This window comes from Etheostoma spectabile, chromosome 24, assembly GCF_008692095.1.
Source record: "Etheostoma spectabile isolate EspeVRDwgs_2016 chromosome 24, UIUC_Espe_1.0, whole genome shotgun sequence".
NCBI classification, from domain to species: Eukaryota; Metazoa; Chordata; class Actinopteri; order Perciformes; family Percidae; genus Etheostoma; species Etheostoma spectabile.
In genome coordinates this window covers 8,635,319-8,646,234 of record NC_045756.1, presented here as the reverse complement: position 1 = coordinate 8,646,234, position 10,916 = coordinate 8,635,319, and the positions used below count along the sequence as shown (strand labels likewise).

The 10,916-nt window shown below is 44.4% G+C and overlaps 1 long non-coding RNA gene across 1 annotated transcript; it reads right to left on the bottom strand.

The window, feature by feature from the left end:
• Positions 1–257: 257 nt before the first annotated feature.
• LOC116674070 (uncharacterized) lies at positions 258–7,114 on the bottom strand. Its single transcript, XR_004327945.1, has 3 exons — positions 6,848–7,114; positions 1,987–1,990; positions 258–270 (listed from the first exon to the last, which is right to left on the bottom strand). It is a non-coding gene; the product is annotated as an uncharacterized LOC116674070 (long non-coding RNA).
• Between the last annotated feature and the right edge of the window lie 3,802 nt (positions 7,115–10,916).

The window sequence follows — 10,916 nt, the reverse complement described above, 5'->3', positions numbered from 1 at the left end:
TGCTGGCCAATGAGCAGCTCCACTGGACCGGGTAAAGGGCCTTGCTCAAGGGCACCTCAGTGGTGGTAATGAGGTAGTGATGCTCTTTCAATATCCCTGGTCTGGGGATTGAACCACAACCTCCCAGTCACAAGCTCTCCTCTTTAACCTTTCGGCCACCACTGCCCTTAATTTATTATTTCTGATTTTTGAGGACTATGGGTACCTGGTCCTCAAATCTCTGCAGGGTAAAGCCAGACAGCTAGCTAGACTATCTGTCCAATCTGAGGACTATGGGTACCTGGTCCTCAGATCTCTGCAGGGTAAATCCAGACAGCTAGCTAGACTATCTGTCTAATCTGAGTTTTCTGTTGACGACTAAAACAACTTCTGAACGTACACATGTTCCACCAGAACAACTTCCTTCCTGAGACTATTTTAAAAAAGCCATTAAACCAGTGTAGGTGTTTCTCCCATCCCAGAATGCGGTCTGGACTAGTCAGACCCTCTTCCTGCATTTAGCTGCGTGTCCCTGCGGCAGCAACCCCCTCCGTAGCCTAAACGCTCTACCTCCAAACAAAATGAATGTAAAGACCTGCACGTTCGCCGCAGCGTCTCTGGACCCTGCAGGCGGCCTAAATGCGACCTTGCTATCTGACTTGAAACAGCACCAGAAGCTGACATCATCCCAGCCCTGAATCTCGGCGGTTAGGAGCAGTTGAGTGTGTATCTATTATACACACGACTCTAAATGATGACGCTGATGGGTTTCTACAAGCTCTCTCTGCTGCGTTGAAGCCAGTATTGATGTTATTGCTCGAATGCGGCCGTTACACTCCTTCTGCACAAGCCCTCTGCTCTTTTAATCATCTTGTCCACTCGCTGCACGGGTTCAGCTGCGTTGTGAATATCTGGTTGCCATGTTATGTGTTTTAACAGGATTTCAGCCCGTATACGGGACAACGCAGACTTGAACTAAATTAAACTTGACTGGGTGCCAGGAACAGGACTGAGTTAGGCAACAGGGAGAACATGTAAAAAGGCCAGACGGGTTTTTATTTGGAGACGGTGACTGGGTCAGACAATTGGCGCTAGTTGGAAGAGTGAGCAAAAGTGAAATGAGATTATTTTTGCATAATGGCAGCGGTGGTGAAAGTGGCTGAAAGTTGCAGAGACAGGCTTGTGACTGGAAGGTCAGCGCTTTGAAAGGAAATGCCAGCTGAGGGGAAATGACAAAGCTCTGCTCCTTCAAAAACTTTGCTGCCACTGTGCCCTGGAGCATGGCACTTTGGACAACCCCAAAGGTCCCCGGTATCAAATACGTAAACACGAAAGGTAACATCTCACCAAACCAGTGAAGGTACAAACATTAAGGAACTAAACACGACAATGAAGATGGATACGCTCTTAATATTTCAAGGTAATGTTCAAAATAAATAAATCCTTTTAATGAAATAAATACATGTTTGGTTGATTTGCCCTCATATTCATCAGTCTTATTTACCTACTTAAAATATGAATGTAACACTGATCCAACACCCAAAAATGAAGGTGCTCAATGCCTATAAATAAGGACTTAATTTTGAGATATAAAAAGTCAGCCTCCATGCTGCTGTGTTGATTTTGTCAGCTTTAAGTGTGATTATAATTATACACCAACTTTGTTTCACCTCCAATCATAAAGATGAGCTGTCAACAGGTCAAATGTAATATTAAGAAATTAATATTACAAACTGAGAACTGTGACAGGTGTAATGTCACTGATGAACCGCAGATGAAAATGACTGTCAGCTGATGCAGACACCGAGTGCGCTTGTGTCCATTTTGGGAAATATTAGGTCCTTAAAACATAACTGTTTTCTACAGCATGGACCGTATTAGCAGTTGCGCATCCTTGATTTACGTCCACAAAAGAAGTCGTTCTGCCACTGTCAGGCTCAGATTAATATTCTGTATAAATATTAAGTGTCTGACAACATTATGGAAAGGATTTCTAAGGAGGTTGACCTTTCTGTTGAAAAGTAAAATCCTTTAAATTAAAAAACAACCGCAAAATTGCGTTCGCTAAACCAACCAGACTCCATGTAAATAAACAGTAATTTTAACATAGAAAAATACACTTCATTCAAAGTCAAAAGAAACAAAAAACAATGAAAGAAAAGGTAATCTTTCCACTTTTTGGTTGAAATAAACACAGTTTAGCGCAAAATCTATATGAGCTAAAAGTGCTGTTTTTTTAAATGGAGTCTGGTGAGTTTAAAGCCAGCGACCTCAGAGCTGTTTCTGGTTAAACAGAAAGGTCTCAAAGGTTTAAAAAAAGGCCTCTCTCTGAAGGGATCCTTTCCATAATGTTGTCAGACACTTAGAATATTAATCTCAGTCTGTCAGCGGCAAAGCAAAATTATTAGTGGACCAAATCGACGAATCTGACACACATTTGACCCATAGGGTTACATTACTGTGGCTGCTGGTCACAGTGTTTATGGTAAAATATTGGACAACTTTCAAAGATTGTTGTTCCTATCAGTCATTTATACATACGGCATATGGAAATGGGGTCCAGGTTGGAGGAGAAAAAATTACCCTTTCTCTTCATATTAAAAAAGAACGAGACAAAGGCAATGTAAGCACTATTTGTTTTCATGTTATTCCACTTTTCATCACCTTTCCTGACATTTCTACAGGTTTAAAAGGGCAGTTCATCCCAGAATGCAGGAATCTGAATTTTCACTGTGGTTGAGATTGCATCAACTTAAACACTGTGCTGTGTTTCCAGTGTTTAGATGCCGGGCCAAAGTGTTGCAGTGCAGAGCAGACAGGCTTGTTGCTGGAGTTCATTCACTGTTGGTTTGGTTTAACATTGACTCTATTTTTAGCCTGACATCTGAAGTATCCATGGAGTCTAAATGTGGGAAAAGCCTGTCCTCCTTCCTCCCTGGGTGTCTGATGTTTCCCAGCAAGCCCTGCTGCAACCCTCTGTGTGTGCATGTGTGTCTCTGTGTTTGTGTGTGTTTGAGAGAGTAAATCAGTGTGGGTCTAAAAGTGAGAAAGTGTGTGCGTGTGGAGAGTCTGGGTGTGTCAGTGAGTGTGCACACATGTGCCCATTTGACTGTGTGGGAGAGTTTTTTGTGTGGGTGTGAGAATGGGTGTGCGTACATGCCTGTGTGTCTATCATACTAGAGGTGTGTGTGTGACAGTTTGTGTGCGTGTGTGCGTGTGTGTTTAGCCGTGCATGGTGACCAGAGGACTGTGGGAGGACTTCCTCTGTGGATCCTCTCTGTTTTCTTTTCAAAGAATGACATTCCTAAGCTGTTTCACTTTTCAGGCAGGAAGTGGAAAGCGGCCAAAAATGATTAAAACCAGGAACGGCAACATAACAGCTCCAACACCGCCACGGACGTTTGGAGTGTTGACACAAAGTCAAACAGTCATGATATATTGTTTAATAAATCTGAATAACTGGTGGGACAGCACATTCAGGTGTGGGAAAGTAGATCACAGCTCTCCAAAACGCTGGATATTCTTGCAACATTACTATTTTTCGCAATCTGTTGGTTTCTACACGTTGAAACTCTACCCTCTGTCGGTCAAAGAAATCCTAATTTTGTTTCTGAGGACAGGCCTGATGGAATAAAATCCTCCATGTGTCCCTGGTGGGCAGTTGAAAGTTGATATTGTTTTATCACATCTGAAAGAAATGGCTCTTATTACACCTGGTGTTCCCAAGGTTGGTTTGGGAACTGGTTCCCACGGACGGCCATGTACTGTATTTGGTGACTTTTAGCCGGGTCCAGGTTGTCTTCATAGTCCAACAAGTTCCACACATTACTTTTGTCACATTTTGTGTAACTCCCAGTATTATCAGCACATTAAGATACATTACGAACTCTATAAGCCAAACACAATGTTGACATTGGAAGGCTTTGCAAAAGCTCAGTTCCACCTACAGTTATTGTACGACATATTATTTACTAAAACTGAAGCTACAGTTTGATTAACATGGATGGATTCCAAGACAGGCCTGCCAGGCACAAGCCCGGGGGCCCAAGGGGTCAGGGGCCCCCTAAGCCAGAACCTCCCTAAGCTGTTATTACTTACAGTTTCAGTCCAGAGCTGCTGAAACATGCCTGTTTCTTAAATGCTAACATTTCATTAGCAGACACAACAGGGATACCATTTCCATTAATTTAGCGTCACACTTCAATGTCATTGTTGGACTCATATTTACTATGCAGAGAAATAAAAATGAAAGGTGTATACCTTTGAAAGCATTATGGATGAACGCTGCCTTTCAGGCTCCTCTTTACCTCATTAAGACCTCCTCCACTGCAGCTCCTCTCTAACTGCTATTTTTGGCAATCTGCATGTATGTATGATATGCTTAGGCCTGTACATATGTGAAGCAAATGAACAAATTAGTGTTGTAGTCAAGACCACCTAAACCGAGACCAGTGTGTCCCAAGACCGAGACTTTGAGGGGTTGGGACAGAGACAAGACCGAGACTTTGAGGGGTTGAGACTGAGACTAGACCGAAACATAGAGGGGTTGAGACCAATACAAGGTCAAGACCTTGAGGGGTTGAGTCCGATACAAGATCGAGAATTTGAGGGGTTGAGACCAATACAAGACCGAGACTTTGGGGGGTTGAGATGGAGACAAGACAGAGACTTTGAGGGGTTGAGACGGAGACAAGACCGAGACTTTGAGGGGTTGAGACGGAGAAAAGACCGAACCATTGACGGGTTGAGACTGAGACTAGACCGAGACTTTGAGGGTTTGAGACCAAGACAAGACCGAGACTTTGAGGGGTTGAGACAGATCCAAGACCGAAACATGGAGGGGTTGAGACCAATACAAGGACAAGACTTTCAGGGGTTGAGACCGATACAAGACCGAGACTTTGAGGGTTTGAGACCAAGACAAGACCGAGACTTTGAGGGGTTGAGACAGATCCAAGACCGAAACATGGAGGGGTTGAGACCAATACAAGGACAAGACTTTGAGGGGTTGAGACCGATCTAAGACCGAGACTTTGAGGGGTTGAGACAGATCCAAGACCGAAACATGGAGGGGTTGAGACCAATACAAGGACAAGACTTTGAGGGGTTGAGACCGATCTAAGACCGAGACTTTGAGGGGTTGAGACCAAGACAAGACAGAGGCTTTGAAGGGTTGAGACTGATACTCTTTATCTGAAACCTTTAAAATGTGGTCTTGAGAACGTTCTTAAGAACAAGACCAATCTCAAGTACTACAACACTTTACGTTGTATGCACAAATAAATATTTCTGAATAGAAGTCGGGAAATCACAAAATATATTTCTATTCCAGGCATTAGCTGACGAGAGCTGCTCTGAGAATATGCATGCAAGAGTCATATGAGCTTTACTTCTCGCATTGGCAACGTTACAAGAATCTAACAAGAGGATCAAAGGTCAGAGGTGAAGCCCTCAATCTACAGATGTCAAATATTTAAATACAAATATGCACACACAAATATTCTTGAGAATGCATAGCGGAGAAGTGCAAGAGGAAGAAGCAAAAAGCTCAAAGTCATAATCGCATCCATCAAGAAGTCGTTGCTCGCTCTACCTCGCTCCCAGCTCACCCACGTCGGTGTCAGTTTTACGAGGCTACGGTGGATCAACAGTAAAGAAATATACGGCTATTTATTTTTAGACAAAACACAGTTAGCCACCCCTCTCTCTGCAAAGTATTTTTCCTTAAAAAATGCATGGACGCTGGTGGGGCTTCAGAATGCGGCTCTCATGCATTGTTAATGAGGCTCCATAACCCTTCTCATGGCTCCAGGTCGGGATAAGTGCAACCTATCCTGGTTTTCAAAACCTACACTGAAACACCGGCTCCCATTTGTGAATTATTGACCGGCACACAGATGTTGCTTGATGACGACAATACTGCATGTGTTGTTTTCCTGTGGTGCTCTGCACGCAGTGACAAATCACTTCACATTATATTTGTTTCATGCCATTTGATTTAGCGATTTACTCTCTGTCTCGCTTTTACAGTTTATTTCTTTGTCCTTCTGAACTGTTCAACAATGAAATTGGACTTTGTGCAACTGGATCAGCTTTTTGTTAAATCTGGCCAAAATACAGTGGACTTTGTTGCATGTTTGTCTTCTTTACTAACGCTTTTGCACGGGGCATAAAAGTAAGGAGATGAAACACAAAGATATAAAGATACACTGTTATGGGCGGCCAGATAGCTCAGTGGTAGAGCGGGCGCCTATGGGGGTTTACTCCTCGACGCAGGGGCCCGGGTTGGACTCCGACCTGCGGCCCTTTGCTGCATGTCCTTCCCCTCTCTCTCCCCTTTCATATCTTCAGCTGTCCTGTCAAAATAAAGGCTGCAAATGTCTGCAAAAATATCTTTAATAAAAGATACACTGTTATAAATATGTTTCAGGGGTCTAAGAGACACAAAAGCATGTCAATTTGAGTATCGCCTTTGTTTTCCTATGTAAAAACACTTGTTTATATAGAAAGCTCCTGCGAGAGCTCCTAATAAAGGCAAAGGAGCTAACAGGAAAGATAGTGTTTTTTATTCCAATCCAACTGAAAAGATTTCTTCCCCAAGGTGCTTCATGCCTGGAGGAGCGATACAGTAAACGCATCTTTTGCTCCAAAAGTATTGTGAACCAGTGCAAAAATAAAGACTAACTTTAATACATTGGGTGTGCAGAAAGTCAGTGAAAGGCCATTTAGTTTTCTAAGCTTTAAAACAGCTCTCAACTGTCAGCAGCCGGGCCTTCCCAGTGTGAAATGCTCCTCAGCATACTGGAAAAAAAGAGCTCATGTAAGCAGCGAAAATGACATTCTACTTTAAAGTGACCAGTGATGCCACTTTCAGTAAAGAGTAATCTAACGCGTTACTATTTCCAAACCAGTAATCAGATTAAAGTTACTTATCAAAGTCACTGTGCGTTACTACAGTATTTTTGTCATTTTCCTAAGTAGAAGTATATATTTTTGCTTTCTTCTTGCGTCTCGGGGAGTGAAGTCACGTTATCATGAGGACAGTTCACGTCCACGCAGCGACACAAACGTGAACGACAATGCAGGGAGGAGAGAGATGAGGGTTTTTCTAGCTGGAAATCCAGTCACTATGTTGAGTTTGAACTGGTGATTGAGGCGACATTCCCCACGCAACATTTTTGTTTTTTAAGCGGAGATTTGAGCCCAAAGTGATCTCTGTGCACTGTGAGTTTTATTCTCTGCAGCAGAAGAACTAATCTCTGTTCAAACTAACACGCCCAAACCTCATATCTGAACAGGAGGCAGCGTGGAGACTCCACCTGTTGCTTGTAGTTGCCACGGTAACGTTAGTAGCTTTAAGTCTCAGTGAACGAGACGTCGTGGCCGATGAGAGCCAATCAGGAGGAGAACCGTTCGCGTTAGTGTTGGCAAATGTCACAACCCCGCAGATTCATAACCAAAACGGGTCAGAAGTGTTTCCTAATGTCTCCGGTTTAGGGGCACGGAAACGCCAGAGCAGGGGGAATGAGAGGGGGAAACGCCAGAGCAGGGGGAATGAGAGGGGAAAACGCCAGAGCAGGGGGAATGAGAGGGGGAAACGCCAGAGCAGGGGGAATGAGAGGAGGAAATGCCAGAGCAGGGGGAATGAGAGGAGGAAACGCCGGAGCAGGGGAATGAGAGGGAAATGCCAGAACGGGGGAATGAGAGGAGGAAACGCCAGAGCAGGGGGAATGAGAGGGGGAAACGCCAGAGCAGTGTGACAGTCTAAACCTAGCAAAAGATTGTTTTTAAAAAGGGAACTATGCAGTTTTTTATGCCTTAATTTTCCTCAAACGAACACCTTCGGAGTCAGTGGAATGGTTATATGACTCTGAGTTGAATGGTGGTCGTCTCGCTCGCCCTTGACTTGAAAACTGAGACTCCTCCAGCGAGTGATTCCAGTTGAGTAGAAGCCTGATTCTGTGTAAGCCTAGGTGATTTATCTGCCTCTCCTTCTTCAGATCGTTCTCATCTTACCTCCTTTCCTTCTCGCTTCTCTCACCAGGAAGGGGGAAGGGGGGAGGGGGGGTAGTTATGATGAACCGTCACTCAGATCCTGACAGCGGCTTTCTCAGCCACTCACGCTCTGAGGAGTCCAATTGATAACACGACTCAGTCAATGTCAGCGCGTCACCAGGGCCCCCGTTTAAATGCACTCCCGGCGCTGTCGGATAAATCACATCAAACATCACTAACAAATACACCCCCGGCCCCCCTTCCTTCCTTTGTCGATAATTGCTGGATTCCAGTCGCTCCTGTAGATGTTCCAATGCCGCAATCCCTCAACCAATTGGCTCTGACAAGGGGGAAAGCAGTTGCTGTCAAAGCTGTTAAAGTGGGGGGTTGATATTTAAGAGGTGTACCGGATAACAGATATCTATCACCTCTCTTGCAAGCCGACATCATTTTCTAAAGCATTGCTTGATCAAGATGTCTTTTCTCTACTACTTCCCTGGCTGAAAGTGAAGTTATGACTTGGGCCACGATGACTCCATGCGTCTTCGGCGCGAGGGAATGTGACAGGTATAGAGAGCAGGGATGTGCAAGGCAGATACGCCCGGAGAACATGAATAAGTCAGGGGAGGGAGGGCGAATTAAATATTCATTCTACCGATATCGCTGTTTGTCACATCCTCTTTAACAACAATGAGTACGGGCAGAGCAGGAGGGAGGAGGTGGGTCCTTAAACTGGCGCCGGCTAGACGTGTCACGCAGCATCAAGTCACGACTGGGTTTTTAACCTGAGGCGAGGATGATCCACAGCTAACTCGTACTGTTTGTTTTAACCACGTGCACGTGGCAGATGGGTGGGGTACCGCTGCCCGGGAGGAGAGAACAGCGAGAGCGTCGACTGGGTCTGCGCCTTTTCAATTCAACTCAACTCGACAGCAGCTTATTTGACTGATTAGCACACCTTCCACCAGAGGAAATTAGCCGCTCAAGTCTTTTGTCTGTCAGGCCTTGATGGGACACGCCTGAGGGCGGCTGCCTCACGCCATCATAGGTGCAGTTTAGTCAAAGGGTTAGTCAAATAAACCCAAACCCTTTGTTTCACATACATTTCATGAAGCTATCTTTTTGGGCACTTCCAATCTTTAACTAATGTGTTAGCGCCTAATTAGCAACCCAACAAAATCCTTCCGTTCTCCATGCAGTCCTCGAGTCGTGACTAAGACACAACAAATATCAAACTATTTAAAAAAAAAAATCACAGTAAGGCAAACATGATGAACTGTGTTTTGACTCAACCTTAAAAGGGTTCTTGTATCTTGAGCTTAGGATCCTTAAATTAAGGAGCATGTTGCTTTTGAATGCATCTTAACTATAGAGTTTACAAGGTATGCTCTTATTCATTTGAAAGGAATAATGCCTTCTAAATTCCTGATCGCAAAAAAGAAGAAATTAAAAGTGGATGCGTAGTGAGTGATTGAACGACTTTAGGGCAACATTACCCCAACAGATGTCTCGACACAAGACGCAGCGATACCATGGCAACCTCACGCTCACATCGTTTCTACTCTACATTTTGCAGTTTGCTGTTGATGCTGGCGGATACGTTGACCTGTCGCGTTGCTCCGAAATAATCCAGACGAGTCAAATCTGATTCGAAAACACTTTCATTACAAGTGAACTGCGTTGGGCCTTAGAAGACAGAGATGTGGTGATAAAGAATATATGGTTACTTTCAGACAGACACGCAACAGATACACAAACTGCGTGGTATCTGATGCTGAGAGCCACTGACCAGGCGTCAGTATTTTACGAGTTGGAGCGAGAAGGGCTTGTTTCTTGCTGATTAGATAAACCATGTTGCATTGAAGTGATTACTGCAAATGTTGCCTGCAAATAAAAACAAGAGCCTCCAACCTAAAGAGTGTTTGTCTCTGAAGACATAAGAGGACTGTTTCTGACTCTTGCCCTGCTTAACTGCAGGTTTCTGACAATGTGGAGCACCATCTGGATGAAAGACATAACGTGAATGCCGTCATCTGAGTCTGTGCTTTGAGTAATCTCCACCACAGCAGATAACTCGTATGAGGACGGCACCTCGCAGGTGCTGATTCACGGCTACACTTTTCTGAAGTGGGGACCAAATACAAATGCACATCTCTCGATTTAGCTCACGGTAACATGAACAAGCTGCACTGGGTCATGAAATATGCCTGAATAAAGGAGAAGTAGGTAAGATAAATCCAGCCGGCCTGCCAAGACATGGGGAACACTTCTCCTCGTGTGTCGACTGTTGCCATCCACCACAGGAGCCAAACTTCATCATACAACAACGTAAATCAAAAAGTCAAAATGGGAAAGAGGGGGGAGGAGAGACGGCGGGGCGAAGCCATACGGCGCACAGTAAATCCCAAAATCAAAACTCAGCATCCTTTGGTTTCTAAATGCACTGCTGTCATAAAAGCATTTCCATCGACAAATGAGTCCACGGGAAAGGTCAATAGTTAATTGAATAATCTATCACCTTGGGATGGACTGAGTGTACCACGCTATGCAATCAATGACAGGCGCATTAAAAGGTCAGCCACAGACTTCCGTGATAAGTCACCTGGCTAATGTTTTCTTTGGTTACACACAGCTTCGAGGGTCGCTGGAGAGCAGCTAACGGGCCACTTTGGCCGTGGTCCAGGCTCATCCAACAAACACTGCTCAGGTAGATAAGAGCAATCAGGAGTTTTGATCTGAAATGAGACGTGAGCAGCGGGGCTGGGTATCGTTGACACCAGCGGTGGTGAATGTACTAATACCACACTGTAAAAAGTCTGTATCATCAGGAGGATGTCGTAAAAGTATTAAAACTAAAAAGGTACTAAATGCAGAACAATCCCCCCTATTAGAAAGTGAAAGGATCCAACCAGTGGTGTGTTTAATGGTCTAATCATTTCAGC